Source organism: Canis lupus, chromosome 4, assembly GCF_048164855.1.
Source record: "Canis lupus baileyi chromosome 4, mCanLup2.hap1, whole genome shotgun sequence".
NCBI lineage: Eukaryota > Metazoa > Chordata > Mammalia > Carnivora > Canidae > Canis > Canis lupus.
The window spans coordinates 35,377,067-35,393,982 of NC_132841.1; the positions used below are offsets into that span (position 1 = coordinate 35,377,067).

General features: G+C 41.1%; 1 protein-coding gene across 15 annotated transcripts in view; it reads left to right on the plus strand.

The window, feature by feature from the left end:
- The window catches only part of SHLD2 (shieldin complex subunit 2), a 77,388-nt gene that overhangs the window by 3,532 nt on the left and 56,940 nt on the right, over positions 1-16,916 (plus strand). The gene's annotated exons all lie outside the window — the stretch shown is intronic.

Consider the following 16,916-nt stretch of genomic DNA (forward strand, 5'->3'; position numbering starts at 1 on the left):
ATGGCTAAATAGTATTCACTGTATGGCTTTATCACATTTTTTAATCCATCGTGGACATTTGGATTACTTTCACTTTTTGGCTGTTGTGAATAATGCTGTTATGAACATCTTGTGCAAGTTTTTGTGTGGACATGTGTTTTCACTCCTCTTGGATATATATTTAGGAATGGAATTGCTGTTTAACCTTTTGGAAAAAAAGGTTTTAACCTTGAGAAACTGCCAAACTGTTTTCCACAGACTACCCATTTTAATTCTTGCTAGTAGTGAATGAGGAATGCATTTTCTCTGCATCCTCCCCAACACATAGTATTATCTGGGGGTGAAGTGATAGCTCATTTTAGTTTTGACTTGCATTCCTTTGGTGGCTAATGATGTTGAACATCTTTTCATGTGCTCATTTGCATATGTTTTCTTGGAGAAATGTCTATTCATTTCCTTTTCCCATTAAAAAAAAAAAAAAAAAAAAAGATTTTATTGGGACTCCTGGGTGGCTGAGTGGTTGAGCATCTGCCTTCAGCCCAGGGCATGACCTTGGTATTGAGTCCAGCATCGTGCTCCCTGCATGGAGCCTGCTTCTCCCTCTCCCTGTGTTGTGTCTCTGCCTCTCTCTCTGTGTCTCTCATGAATAAATAAATAAAATCTTAAAAAAAAAAAAAAAAAAAAAAACCAAAACACAAATACCTTATCAGATACATGATTTGCAAGTGTTTTCTACTATTCTGTTGTTTTTTCTCTTTTTTGATGGTGTCTTTTGAAGCACAAAAAAATTTTTTTTTGTCCAATTTATAAATGTTTTGTTGCTTGTGCTTTTGTTAGCATGTCTAAGAAATGATTGTCTAATTGGAGTTCATAAAGAGTTACATCTGTGTTTTCTTCTAAGAGTTTTATAGTGTTAGCTTTTATATTTAGGTCTTTACATTTAGTTCTTTCATATATTAAAAGAACTAAAATGGATATTGAGTTGATTTTTGTATATGGAATGAGTTTTGTATATGGAGTGGACAAAATGTTCTCAAAATGGATATCGAGTTGATTTTTTATACGGAATGATAAAGGAATCCAATTTTATTCTTATGCTTGTGGATGTCCGTTTGTTCAAAAGGCTATTTCTTTCCCCATTTAATTGTCTTCATACTCTATCAAAAATTAATTGACCTAAATGTGAGAATTTATTTCTGGACTCTTGAGTTCTTTCCCACTTGTTCACATGTCTCTCTTTATGCTAGTAGAACTCCATTTTGAGTATTGTAGCTTTGTAGTAGATTTTGAAATTGGGAAGTGTTGAGTATTCTTTGTTCTTTTTCAAGATTGTTTGGTTATACTGAGTCCCTTGACTTTTCATATGAATTTTAGGATCAAGTGGTCAATTTCTGCTCTGATTCTGCCTAGAATTTTGGAATGGGATTGTGTTGAATCTGTAGGTCAGTTTGGGGGGTGGTATTTTAATGATACCACATCTCTGACCCATGAGCATGAGATGTTTTTTCATTTGTTTAGGTCTTTAAAAATTGCTCTCAGCAGTGTTCTGTCTTTTCAGAATAGAAGTTCTGTATTTCTGGGGGCGCTTAGGGGGCTCAGTGGTTGAACGTCTTGCCTTCAGCTCAGGGTGTGATCCCGGGGTCCTGGGATCGAGTCCCACATTGGGCTCCCCGCATGGAGCCTGCTTCTCCTTCTGCATGGGTCTCTGCCTCTCTGTGTCTCTCATGAATAAATAAATAAAATCTTAAAAAAAAAAGAAAGGTCTGTACTTCTTTCATTAGGTTTATTACTGAGGGGCGCACGGGTAGCTCAGTTGGTTGTCTGACTATTTTAGCTCAGGTCATGATCTCAGGGCAGTGAGATGGAGTCTGTATCTTGGGGCTCTGCACTCAGCAGGGAGTGCTACTTGAGAGTCTCTCCCTCTGCCCCTCCCTGTCCCGCTTGTGCACATACATGCTCTCTTAAATAAATAAATAAATCTTTAAAAACAAAAGTTTTTTATTGAGACTTTTATTCATTTTGATGCTATTATAATTGGAATTGTTTCCTTAACTTCCTTTTTAAGTTCTTCTTTTCACGTTACAGAAATAGAATTGGTTATTGTATATTGATCTCTTATGTTTTAACCTTGCTAAGCTCATTTATTCTGATCATTACTTTAGTGGGTTTCTTAGGATTTTCTATATACAAGATCATATATAAAGGGAGATAGTTTTACTTCTTCCTTTCCAATAGATTATTCTATTTTACTGCCTAACTGCTCATTTGTTTTTTGTTATTGCACAGTAGTTCATTGTATGTGTGTGCTATTATTATTTTTCCTAGTCCCTCGTTGATGGACACGCTTCCAATACCTTGAAGTTATAGCAGTGCTACAGTGAATAACCTGTTACATAGAACATCAGTTTTCAGACTTTCTCATCTCAGAATGACTTTGCCTTCTCAAGTATGAGTACTGAATTTGAACTTAGGAAGAATTTAACAGTGGTTAGAATTTGTTTTCCTATAAAGTTGTTCCCATTTGATGTAATTGGTTACTCTATGTAGACAAGTCAAATATTTAATTTTATAAACCATGACTTCTAAACAAGGAACTAGGAATCTTGGGTAGCCCAAGTGGCTCAGCGGTTTAGCGCCGCCTTCAGCCCAGGGCGTGATCCTGGAAACCTGGGATCAAGTCCCACCTCGGGCTCCCTTCATGGAGCCTGCTTCTCCCTCTGCCTGTGTCTCTGCCTCTCTCTCTCTCTCTCTGCGTCTCTCATGAATAAATAAATAAAATCTTAAAAAAAAAAAAGGAATTAGGAATCTTGATATTTCTTTTATTAGGTCACCATCTTTCTTACTTTAATAGTTTTCTTAAAAATAGATTTTATTTGTGACATTTAATTAATTAATTTATTTTTATGTCGTCTTCATGCCCAGTATGGAGCTTGAATTTATGACCCAGAGATCAAGAGTTGCAGTGCTCTGCTGACTGAACTAGCCAGGTGTTCCTATGTTTCAATAGGTTTTAGTTCACAAGTGCTTAGTAGTACTTTGTTAATCAGCCAGTTGAATATGAGGAGAGAAGAGAATGTTGTACTAAGGGAACACCATATGCAGAGACCTGAAGGTAAATGAGACCATGATTTGAGAGTATTGGTTAGCATACAGTTGGGTTAAAAATAATTTGATCATCATAATTAAACAGCAGTTTGATTGAGGGGCACCTGGGTGGCTCAGTCGGTTAAGCATGCAACTCTTAATTTTGGCTTAGGCCATGATCTCAAGGTTGTGGATCAGACCTGTGTTGGGTTCTGCACTCAGCAGGGAGTCTGCTTGGGATTCTCTCTCTCCCTCTGCCTCCCCCCAACCCCCCCCCACACACCCGCCATCTCTCTCTCTCTCAGATAAATAAATACATTAAAAACAAAAAACAAAAAACAAGGGCAGCTCCGGTGGCTCAGTGGTTTAGCTCTGCCTTTGGCCTGGGGAGTGATCCTGGAGACCCGGGAATCGAGTCCCGCGTCGGGCTCCGTGCATGGAGCCTGCTTCTCCCTCTGCCTGGGTCTCTGCCTCTCTCTCTGTCATGAATAAATGAATAAAATCTTAAAAAAAAAACAAAAACAAAAACAAAAAAATAGCAATTTGGTTGAAAAATGAGTATCCTCTAGTTCTTTTTTTCTTTCCAGTTTGGTCATTTTGGTGCATGATGGATTATCTTTCAAGCTTTTGTGCTCTAATTTTCAGGAACATTTTTTCTAATACTTGCTTTTGTGCTTCTAACTGATTTTCAGAAAAGTTTGTAATTTTCATTTGTCCCCTTTAGTGAGCATGTTTTTTTCAGTAAGTAAAAAGCAAACTATATCCCAGAAAAGGATCTGAAATTTTCAGGGTTTGTAGCCTTTTTCCTTTTAAAAACTGTTTATCCTACTGTATTAAATGTCACCTATATCTACTGTGTAGTTTGTTCAAGTTTTCATTTTACTGCGTTACTGAATAACATTCAACAAAGGTTTTATCAACTCTCGCTTAAGAGTTCTTTCCATGTTGTGAGTAAATACGAAAATTCATTGTAGGAACTTTATCTCTTTAAGCATAGTATGCTAGAAATGGATAGGTCTCTTAAAAATTAACTGTACTAGGGTGGGATTCTGAACTCACCTGTATGCAATTCATTATGTCTGTGTTTTTTCCTTTATTTTTAATTGAGATCTTTTGTTTTCCTTATATGTAAAAAGGATAACACATTCAATTATTCATCAATCCAAGTGCCTCACCCACCCAGCTTCATTTATCTATCTATGTAGATACTCTTTATAAAACCAAATCTTGGGATCCCTGGGTGGCGCAGCGGTTTGGCGCCTGCCTTTGGCCCAGGGCACGATCCTGGAGACCCGGGATCGAATCCCACATCGGGCTCCCGGTGCATGGAGCCTGCTTCTCCCTCTGCCTGTGTCTCTGCCTCTCTCTCTCTCTGTAACTATCATAAATAAAAAAAAAAAAAAAAAAAAAAAAAAAAATCTTTATCCTAGCTTTCACAGTTCCTCTTTTGAAATTTTAAAGATTTTATTTATTTATTTTATTTTAGAGAAAGAGAGTAGGAGGAGGGGCAGAGGGGGAGAGAGAGAGAGAATCTCAAGCAGACTCCCTGCTCAGCGTGGAGCAGGACGTGGGGCTCCATCTCAACCCTGAGATCATGACCTGAGCTGAAAGTAAGAGTTGAACACTTAACCAACTGAGCCATCCAGGCACCCCACCCTCCTCTCTTTGGAAATTTCAGATCACTTGTGAGCTGAATGTAATCTGAATGGGTAATATGGGATTGGAGTTTGAATAGTAAGAAAATGTATGCTAAAATTGAGACACTTATTTGTGTGCTGGAGAAGCAAAAAGCACCTTCTCATTGGCCATCATGTGAAAAGTTGTGAAGAAACTGACTTTATCATGAAGTACAAATGTGAGTGTGATTACATTGAGTCCACTCTTAGTGAAAGAAAAGAAAAACATGAATGAGGCAGTACGATGGATCAAGGCAGAGACACTGGTAAGTGGCTGGGGTCAGCCAAGTAGCAGTGATCTAATTCTCGGATCTCAAAGTGAACAGATACTTACTAGCTGTATTAGTTGGATGTTTTGGCCCTTAAGCAGTAATATCCAACGAAAAGTGGCTTAGGCTAAAGCTACAAACTAAGTGAGATAACCCTTATCTAACCAGAAGCCTGGAGGCAAGGCTCCTCCAGTTGTTGGTAGAGGGCTCAGTGATACTATCAGAACTTTCCCAGTGTTACAATCAGCAGCTTGGTGGTATCTTTCCTCATGGTCAGGAGATTGCTCCATCAGTTCCAGGGGTCATGTCCAGACAGAACCAAGAGCTATGTGGGAGAACAGCAGTTTGCTCCCGTACGTACTTCCACAGCCCTGCCAGCTAGCTGCCGCTCTTTCGGGTGAGCCTCAGGAGTTAGGAATGGGTTCTGTGCCATGCCCCTGCTGTAGAGGAGGATGGAAGGAGGACTTTCTGACACTCTGAACTTCTAAAGGACAGATAGGCACTGCCAGCAAGGAAGAAAGCAGGAGGAATAATTGTGAAGTTGGTAACCATCAGTGTTTGCTGATTTGCCCCAGAAAATAACTGCCCTGCTCTGTGCTCTCACTGTGATAATATATTCCCTTAGAATATCAGCACAGTTTAAGAGGGGTGAAGCATTCTTAAATATAACACTGAATTATGCCTGTGGTTTCTGTTCTCTACATTGAGAAATCTGCAGAGTCTAGTTCCCTTTGAAAACTGTCATCATGTTTTATTTTTTTCTACTTTGAGACATTTGCTGAGTCTAGTTCAGAGATTTTTATATAATGATTGAGATTTTTTTATATCATGATTTGAGATTTTATATAATGATTGTAGTTTTAAGAGTATGCCTCTTTTTTGGCGTGGGTGGGGGACACTGGCAGCTTTTAAGGCAGTATCTCCATGCTGTGGTGTTTATTGCCAGACAGGAAAGTAGAACGGAACCTGGAAACCCATCCTCAAGTTCGGGGGGAAAGTCTGAGATTTATAAAGATATATCAAATGTTCCGATGATTTTATAGGATCTTCAGATTAAGCTGCCAGCAGCAACTTAATGGTGTAACACACAGACTAGTGACTTAAATCAGTAGGAGGGCTAATCTGGCCTTTCTTGTGTTTGTGCTAAGGGCAGAGTGACAGCCTCATTGGAGTCTCTGTGTTACAGTTCATACCATCAGAAGCATAGTTTGGGATAAGACTTTTTTTTTGAGAGAGAGAAAGAGCTCGCACATATGCGGGGTGGGTGGGTGGGGGGAGAGGCAGAGAGAGAATCCCAAGCAGGCTGCATACCCATGGGAGTGTGGTCCCATGACGCTGAGATCCTATCCTAGCTGAAATCAAGAGTCCGGCGCCCAACCGACTGAGCCACCCAGGTGCCCCAAGATAAGACTGTTTTGAAGATGCGTCAGGCAGACATGTAAAAGGGCCCTTTACATATATTTGCCCTCCACAGTTTTCTTGTCAAAGATAGAATCTTTATAATTGTAGTCCTGGAGGGCCATCTAAAAACAGTGAAATACAAAGGGATTCATCTTAGATTCTAGATATCACCAGCCATCCACAGTGAAAGTTCTGGTCAGCTATTTAAAAAAAAAAAAAAAAAAAAGAACAATGAAGTATCAGTGAACAGCAGTACATCAGCGGGAAGGTGCTGATACAGAGAGACTTTCAGAACAAGGGAAGTTGTAATGAGAGGCTCAAATTAAAGCAAGTATGTCTCCTTACCTTCATGTGTTTTTTATAGGTCAGATATAAAATGGAATTATTTTTTAATAACAATTTGATGTACTTTAATAAGTATTGTAAAGAATTCTAGACTTTCACTATCTTCTGTGATTTTATACTCTGTCTTGCCGCTTTCATTATACAATACAAAAAAGAAAAAAAAGGAAATAGAGAATCAATCACACTGGCTTTAACTAGAAAAAATTTAATTGGAAAAAAACGAAAACACCTAAGCCCTGACAAATTTCAATTCCTTGCCTCTTATGATTTTCATTTATTTTAACATTTTCTTAGAGAAAAATTAAAAAGTGTGCACATGAGAATAACAGAAAACCTGCCCCATCAGCCTGCAATGACTGTGCATTTTCAACTACAGGTATTCCTCACTGACCCAGCTCTTGCTGTCTGAATTCAGAAACAGAACAGATGGGACAGCAAGGGATGCTTAGATGTATTCCTAACCCATTTCTGCAGACTCATGTTATTTCTAATCCAAATCACTGTTTTTTCATATTGGTTCTCATTATGGAACATCTATGTTTTCCTAATTTTTCTCTATAGTTATCAGTTAAAACAGTAATAACTGTCAAATGAATTTGAATTTTATTTTATTTTTCTTTGTGCAAGTGAGGAGGTGGGAGGGGCAGAGGGAAGGGAAGGAAAGAGAATCTTCTTTTTTTATAAAGATTTTATTTATTTATTAATGAGAGACACACAGGGAGAGAGAGAGGCAGAGACACAGGCAGAAGGAGAAGCAGGCTCCATGCAAGGAGCCCAATGTGGGACTTGATCCCGGGTCTCCAGGATCACGCCCTGGGCCGAAGGCAGACAGCTAAATCTCTGAGCCCCCCAGGGATACCTGAGAGAGAGAGAATCTTAAGCAGCCTTCACACTCTACCAAGAGTCTGACATGGGGCTGGATCTTGTGACCCTGAGATCATATCCAAGTCGAAATCAAGAGTCGGATGCTCAGCTGACTAAACCACCCAGGCACCCCTGAATTTGAATTTTATTTTTAATTTTTAAAAAATATTTATTCATGAGAAACACAGAGGCAGAGACATAGGCAGAGGGAGAAGCAGGCTCCTTGAGGAGCCCAATGCAGGACTCGATCCCAGGACTTTGGGATCATGACTTGAGCTGAAGGCAGACACTCAACCACTGAGCCACCACCCAGGTGTCCTTGAATTGTGAAGAATAGGGTAAGACCTCAAAAGTCTGAAATATGAAAAAATAATACTTAAAAATGTGTATTTAGGCTCACAAAAACATTCCATGATGTACTTAAGATACTAACCATTGAAAAAACAATGACTAGATGTGTTCAATTTTTCCACTTTTTAATTTTTTTTATATTTTGAAATAGTTTTATTTATAATAATTTGTTTTGAAATAACTTTTTTTTAAATTTTTATTTATTTATGATAGTCACACACAGAGAGAGAGAGAGGCAGAGACATAGGCAGAGGGAGAAGCAGGCTCCATGCACCAGGAGCCCGACGTGTGGGATTCGATCCCGGGTCTCCAGGATCGCGCCCTGGGCCAAAGGCAGGCGCTAAACTGCTGTGCCACCCAGGGATCCCTGGGATAACTTTTTTTTAAAGATTTTATTTCTTTGTTCATGAGAGGGAGAGAGTGGCAGAGACACAGGCAGAGGGAGAAGCAGGCTCCTGTGAGGAACCCAATGCGGGACTCGATTCCAGGACCTCAGGGTAACGCCCTGAGCCCAAGGCAGATGCTCCACCACTGAGCCACCCAGGCGTCCCTGAAATAACTTTTTCTACAAAGAATTTTAGATATATAGAAGAGATAATTTTTTGAGATAATTTAAATATATACAAGATACTGCAGTTTCTTTCACCCATCTTTGCACAATGATAACATCTGATGTAGCCAAAATACCTTTATCAAAATTAAGAAATTAACATTGGTACAGGTAGATTGATTTTTAACTGTCATTTCAGCCAAATTGCCGTGTTGACCGACACACTTCTTGCTGAGTTACCTGGAACTCTACCACTGATCTTAATCATAATCGCCTCTATGCTCCCAGCTCTATGTGATGGTCATGTTTGGTACCCTGTGACCTTCATCCCCTGTTCCTCAGGCTACAGATGACTGACTGCCTTTTGGGCAGGTACCCAGCCATGTCCAGTCTAAATGCTGGCCAGAAACCTCTGATGTGGCCAGAAAAATGGCTTTCCAATTTTAGTTTTCTTTCTAATCCAGGTGTCTACAATATCCTCCCCACTTTCAGAATGGGTTGAAATGTCATTCATTTAAACCAAGAAAGCCTGATCAGAATGGTCTGGGTTAGATTAACTGGACCATAGTTCCCTGTGGCCAGAGGGTGTGCATCTGTGGGTTTGCTGGGGAGGGAGAGGCAGAAGCAGGAACGGCAGAGGTTAGCTAGGGCACCTCGCTAGACAGAGTCTCTTCATTGGATCAGTTTAATGGCTTTACCTGTATCTTCTGTTGCATGTTTGTTCTTTGCAATTTTTGACTCTAGAGATGGAGATCTTTTCAGGTTCTGGAACATTTGCAACTGTTACCTCTTCCAATCCTGTCTCTACCCCCTGTTCCTTCCTCCTTCACTTTATCTTCAGTGTTTCTTACCTATTCTTTTTGTGTTTTCCAACTTTATATTTTTTTATCTTTCATTCTATAGGTGGCCAGGGTCAGGCCACGTGCCACTTAATCCAAGGTTTGCAGTTTCCTGGGCCATCAAACAATGCAAACCTTGGTTAGAAGACTTCAGGCATTGGTTTTCTTTGTGATGACTGTTACCCTGAGGATGTTGCCCTTTAAAGTTACAGGTTATTGTGGGGACACTCTTTCTTTAGGCTCATCATTTATTTTATGTGGGTCCTGAGCTTTGAATTATGTTTTTAGTACCATCAAACTAAAATTTATGTTCTCCCTCATGATCGAATGCCCTCAGCAAACTGGCCCAAAGCAAACGTCTTAATAGTTCCTGCACCAAGCTGATGTGCTTGGGTCTTTGGGGCAGCTTTTCAGGAATATGGTCTGGACACATTATTGGCTGTGAACACAGATGCAGTGCTAGCTGCAGGGTTTTGCTAAAAGACTTGACGTTCCCTGGACCATAACTTAGGAAAGGGAAAGAAGGTTATCTTCTCTTCTGGGTCCTTCCGCACAAACATACTGGAGATTTTTCTCACCCCAAGACTTAGTTTCAGATGGGATAGGAGCTAAGAATTCCAAACTTCTCCCTATTTTCTACCTCCTTTTTCTCTCTGTATTCCTCCCCCTAGTTTTTATATCCTCTTGATTGTTGTGGGAGAACTGTACTTACGCCATTACCTGCCGCTTCCTGGATGCTGTAGTTTACAGTATAAACTCTGCCAGGAAAGTTTTCTTGCTTTGGTTTGTGATATTTAAAGCCAAGGTCTTAGAATTTTAAAAACCCTTAGATCTTGAAAGTGAAATTCTTAGCTTTTGACAATTATGGTTTCCATGGATTAAGGACTTAAATCTAAAATCTGAAAGTATAAAACTCTTAGAAAAAAATATAGTTGTAAATATTCATTATTTTATATTAGGCAACAGGTTCTTAAATACATCACCAAAAGCACAAACAAAAAATAGATAAATTTGACTTCATCAAAATTCAAAATGTTTGTGCATGAGGATACTATCAAAATAGTGAGATATTGAAGTACCAGTACCTTTTCAAGAGAGTGAGTAGGTCCAGAACTCAAGACAGACTTCTAAGCTAGAGAAGATTTTGTCATCATCAGTGAGGAGGCAGTGTAACATGGTAGTCCCAGGATGGATGTGAGAAGAGCAAAGAAAGGAGTCCTGAGGGAGTAAGTAGAGAAAGGAAGGAGTGATCTGAGAGGTTGAAAGAAGGGTTTGAATTTTCATAGAAGCTTCCCTCTCTCAACTCTAAGCTCCTTGAGGGCTTGACTGTGCCATGTTCATCATTTTATCCCCAGTTCTTGTCATAAAGTAGGTTTCCAGTAAATGTTGTTAAATGAAAACTGAGACGCCTTAAGAAACAGTGATCAGCTGTGTCCGATCTCAAATAGGTCAACTGACCTCAAATAGGTCAACTGACGTAAGGGCGGAGCAACGGGTTGCTGATTGATTGTCTTCTGTTGAAGACACTCTGGTGGACTCTCCGTGCTGGGGGTACATTGCCAGATGGCTGAGGACCAGGAGTGAGCGGTTGCAAGAGTGGAGACAGTGCAGACATTCTTTTCAAAAAGCTGGAAGGATAGTAGGGAGAGTGCATGTTGTATCAAGATGAGAGAGATGTCAGCATGGTTACGTGCTTCACAGGAGAAGTCAGTAGAGAGGGAGAACTTGGGGATCCCTGGGTGACTCAGCGGTTTAAGCGCCTGCCTTTGGCCCAGGGCGTGATCCTGGAGTCCTGGGATCGAGTCCCACATCGGGCTCCCTGCATGGAGCCTGCTTCTCCCTCCTCCTGTATCTCTGCCTCTCTCTCTATGTCTATCATAAATAAATAAATAAATAAATCTTAAAAAAAAAAAAAAGAAAGGGAGAACTTGATACAGGGAGAAGAAGGAGGTATGTGAGATTGACTGAACATTATCCTTAGGATTAGAGGGAATGGAGTAAAGATAAGAGATTTGAGTAGGAACAGGAATATAGTTTCCACTGACCATGGGAATAATGGAAGGAGGGATGGTGTCAATGGAGAGCAGTGTTTGGGTGGTAGGTGAGGAATTTGGGGCCTGGATATACTTGATGAATTTTTCTGGTGGAGTGGCGGGGATGAAGTCATTGGCTGAGATTATAGGGACAGAAGATGGTGATTGTAGGGGAGAGTCTGAGGAGAAAGGGAGAATTTTGAGCTGGCCATGGGGGAAAATGAGGGAGCTAACTGAACAGGATTGCTTCGATGAGTTGTAATGACACATTTTTCATGGCTCTGGTGTGTGAGTGGTCCCCACCCGCCACCCCATCTCAAGGCTCAGCAGGCCAAGCCTCTGAGCAGACAAGGCGAAGGAGTGGATTGACCTTGGTGGTCTGGGTTTAAACGGGCCAATGAGGCAGAAAGGGAAGCAAGAGATTCCAGCAGTGATGGTGTTCAAGGTGACGGGCCATGGAGTCCAGGCTGACAAGGGAATGACGGAGACCACAAAGTAGCATCTGGGACATGGGGTGGTGGAGACTGGGGGTTGGAATTTAGATTAAGTTAAATTGAAGCTTACCCAGGGGGAGCAGGAGCTGGCCAGGGACTGGGTTTCTGAAGCAGAGAGGTGAAGGGTTGGGGTTGGGCCGCTCCGGGACCGTAAAGCAGGGGCGTTGCAGAAAGCGAGGTGCTCACAATCGGCCTGGAGCAATGGGCGGGAAGGCCCCGAACGGGGTCCCAAAGTCCTTGGGGAGCGTGTGAGAGGGGCTGGGCGGTCAGCGATGGCAGAAGCAGAGGGGCAGGGCCAGGACGGCCTGCTGAGCCGGGGCCAGGCCGCCCGCAGGCTGCGGGCAGGAGGCAGGAATGGAGCTGGCGCCAGGTTTAGCCCGGACCAGACGAGGCTGAGATGTGCTCTTTGGGTTCCAGGTGCAGCACCGGTCGTCGGGAGGAGCAGCCCAGTCGGGGGGCGGGGGGCACCGCAGACAGGGGCAGAGCGAGCAGAGCGCCGGCCCAGGCCCTGGACGGGGTGACGAGACACGGGGTGGTCGTGGCTGATCTCCACATTTGTATTAGTTTTGTGGGAAAATAGGTTTATGCTGATGCACCGAGATTCGGCTCCTGCACGGAGCTGATGACTGCACCGTCCTCACAGCCATGCAGCTGGCTCCGCGGTCTGGCCTTTGCTCAGCGGGTCGTAAAGAAGCCTGCGTGGGGCGTGGGGCGGTGTTCTTCCTTGGCGGGGCTCAGCCTAGGCGAGGAGGGCCGCACGGTGGAAGCACTTGGCCAGGGTCGCCTGGCCTGACGGACTTGTCTCTACAGGGTGGGCAGATCGGTAGAGATGATCCTGAGTCCAAATCGGGATGAGAAATGATAGGCTTTGGAGTGAGGAAGCTGATGCCAACTGGAGGGGAAATATCAGAAGTTTTGAGTCCCAAAAGGAGAGAATAGCAATAGGAATGATTCCTGATCTTCTTGATCACTTATAAATTTAATACCATTGCAGCAATATTTAAATCCTATTTAAGGTGAAAAGCATTAAATGTCTATTTTCAGAATTAGAAAATGTGTCCATTTATAAAGTTGCAAAACCATATTCTTGAAGTTTTACCTCTCCCAAAATGGCTTTCTTTTTTTTTTAATATTTATTTATTTATTATTTATGATAGACATAGAGAGAGAGAGAAGCAGAGACACAGGAGGAGGGAGAAGCAGGCTCCATGCCAGGAGCCCGATGCGCGATGCGGCACTCGATCCCGGAACCCCAGGATCCCGCCCCGGGCCAAAGGCAGGCGCTAAACCACTGAGCCACCCAGGGATCCCCTCAAAATGGCTTTCTTAAAACCAAAACTTCTACTACATTGATCTTTGACATATTTAAAATATACTTTCAGACTTCCTCGGGTTAAGGAATACTTAGACTCATGATGCACGGTATTTTTACAAACCCCTAAGAATATTGGTATGTAAAAAAACAAAACAAAAACAGAATATTGATATGTGCTCTTGAACACTTATCTTGATAAGCACTGAATAATGTATAGATAGAAATATTGAATCATTATACTGTATATCTGAAACTAGTGTAATGCTGTATGTTAATTATACTTTGATTCTTTTTTTAAAGATTTTATTCATTTATTCATGAGACATAGAGACAGACAGAAAAACAGATACAGGCAGAGGGAGAAGCAGGCTCCATGCAGGGAGCTGGACATGGGACTCGATCCCGGGTCTCCAGGATCAGGCCCTGGGCCAAACTGCTGAGCCACCCAAGGATCCCCCTCAGATTTTTAACTGTATGGGAGTCAGTGCCCCTAACACCCACTTTGTTCTGGGGTCAACTGTATTTCTAATTTTCTAGAATACTAAACCATATGGCGATATATGTATTTGCATAAAATTTTATCACGTATTCTTTATTTATTTCCATAGTGTAGATTCTTGGAAATGGATTTGTTTGTTCAAAGGCTATAAGCATTTCTGAAGATCCTGACACATACTGGTTAGAAAAATTCTTAATGATATGGTAACATAATTGGCACTTCCAGCAATGACTAAATTTTGCAAATGGTCACAGTAAACACCAAACGCAAAAAACACCACCTGAATATTTTCAAATCTATACGGGGGATGTGAGACTGACATAGATGGCCATATCTTGGTAATGGAAAACATTTTTGTTCTTATTCAGATAACTCCAGGCCGGATGATGACTGAATAGGTAACACACAGGGTTTTAGATAATTGAATGACTGATCTGATGAGGCAGATGGTGGTTTGAAGCCAGTGTGAGCTATGGAATAGAAAACAAAATGGTATTTCATTTCATTACACATATAGGTTCAGGGCACTAAATCTATGTGCTGGAATCTGTAAGGAGGTGTTACTGGTTTAAGGATACAACTCAGGAACAGCCAAATGGAAGAGACATGTAGGACAAGGCATGGGGGAAGGGGCACTTACACGGCCACTCTGGACACATCGCCCCTCCAGCACCTTAATATGTTCAGCTACTGGGAAGCACTAACCTTGTGTTTTTGTTTTTGTTTTTTTTTTAAAGCAGATTTTATTTTGGTGGTGGAATTCTCTATTGTTTTTTGAGAGTATGGGTTTTTGGTTTTTGGTTTTGAGGATGTTAACCAATCTTCTTGATGGTCTGTGAAAAAGTAGGTTCCATCATACAATTTTGAGAAGAAGCTACATACTGTATCCCTTTCCCACTTGGTGATAAACGGTGAATATCAACGTTCATCAGCTTAATAAAGCTCAGGGAAATGATACTACCACTAACGATTTAACATTTATTGAGTACTTAGTATTTTGAGGCTCTGTTTTAACAATCCCACACACATTAATCTTTACAACAAGTCTCTCTTCTGTAATTATGTCCTTTTGTCTACAGATGAGAGAATTGAAGTCCAGATTGGTGAGATAACAGGCCCAAAGTTACCATAGCATGACTTAGTACATGGAAGAGCCAGGATGCCATCCCAGATAGACTGGCTCCAGAGGATTTTCATGCACTACCTTGTATTATTTGTAACCTAAAAGAAGACGGTTTAGTATTAAGTGCAGCATTTCTCAAGCTTATTTAACATTGGAAGCTCATGGTCTTTCAATATTTTTTTAGGGATTAGTCTTCCATGGAGTTAACTTGGAAGTGTTGCCTGTAGCCAGCCTGCTCTAATGCAGTCTCTTAAACACCATTATTTTAGATTAGAACATTTTTTTTAAAAAAACATCTTGGTTTTCTGTTGATAATAGTAAATACTATATTTATTTGTTACTTTAAAATGTTATTGAAAAGCTAGTATTTTAACTTCAGGGCATTTTATATTGTCTTTTGTAATGACCTTCCTAGGAATTTTTAAAAGGTCAACATCACTTTACACTGTTTGATGTACTAAAGCAGTTTTAATCCAAATTGCTATTTTACTCTGCTTTCTGTGCTCTTAATTAAAAATTTCTTTACAAAGAGCACCTGGGTGGTTCAGTGGTTGAGCGTCTGCCTTCTGCTCAGGGCGTGATCCTGAAGTCCCAGAATCGAGTCCTGCGTCAGGCTCCCTGCATGGTGCCTGCTTCTCCCTCTGCCTGTGTCTCTGCCTCTTTCTCTGTGTCTCTCATGAATAAATACATAACATCTTTAAAAATTTTTCTTTACAAGATAAGAAACTGACAGCTTTTTGGTGCTTTGGAACATGATGGTAACTGACATCTTGAGCTTGAACCTTGACTCTGCCTCTGTGCCTCTCTACAAGCTATGTGACCTTAGAAAAGTCACTTTATTTCTCAAAACTTCTGTTTCTTCCTATGAAAGATAAGGTTAATATCTTGCAGGGTGGCTGTGAATCAAATGAGAAAATTCATAGAATGTCTGGCACATAGAAAGCTCACGACCAATGGTAGTTGCTCTCAATTCTATACCATGAATGAATTGGAAATTCATTAGTTGGAAAAGAAAGGTCACTTTGCATTTGAACTGCCTCAACGTTAATGCTGACATCAGCTACCTTTCTGATAAAGTGATGTTGTCCCGATACAGATTGTATGGGAGTTAAAACCAGTTTCCTTCTGGCTTTCCAACTGACATAATAAGCAAAGCCTGACTGGGCAAACATAGACCTATTTATTAGATCACTTATTATTAATGTTAAACCAGCTCTGGTGCTGACTTATCCTGTTCCTTTTGAAATTTCACTGTTGTCATTTAAAATCTGCCAGACCTTGAGAAGCTTCACAGAATGCTAAAGGGTTTAATCCATCCTCCAGAACATGTGAAGTTTATATTCCAAAGTGGTCCTCTCCATTCAGCAGTATGTTCAGAATCATGCATGTAGGACAGAATTGCTCCTATTTTTACCCTTGCTACTGGAGGTTTGTTCAGTTTTCCTGACACTCAACTTTGGAGTTTAGGGGGGGCAGTACTTAACACATCTAACCAAAGCATGAATAATTATTTAAAATAAAATGATTTTTTGAAAGATTTTAATTATTTATTCATGAGACAGAGAGAGAGAGAGAGGCAGAGACACAGGCAGAGGGAGAAGCAGGTTCCATGCAGAGAGCCCGACTCAGGACTCGATCCCGGGTCCTCAGGATCACTCCCTGGGCTGAAGGCAGACGCTCAACCACTGAGCCCCCAGGCATCCCCTAAAATAAAATGATTAAAAGGAGAAAGCAATTTATGGAGATTTGGCAATTGCCCTATGACTTACTCCTTCAGCAAAAAGAAAATGGGTTTGTTTTGAGCTGTATGTGGGGGGATCTCTCTAGGATTCTATCCTAAGTACCTCTTCTAGCCCTGGTACCTAGTAAGCACTCAGTAAATACTTATTGATGGACTGAATTTGATTTCTAATCCCAATTTTATGGCTTGCAACTTCTATAAACCTGGACCTTCTGGGAGTTTCTAAGCTTCAGTTTCCTCTTATGTAAAAAATGAGGTACCAATAGTTACGTCCCAGGATTGTTGTAACAGTGGAGTGTTCGTGCATTTAAAATAGCCAGCATGGCCCATGGCACATAGTGGGCCTCCGGTGC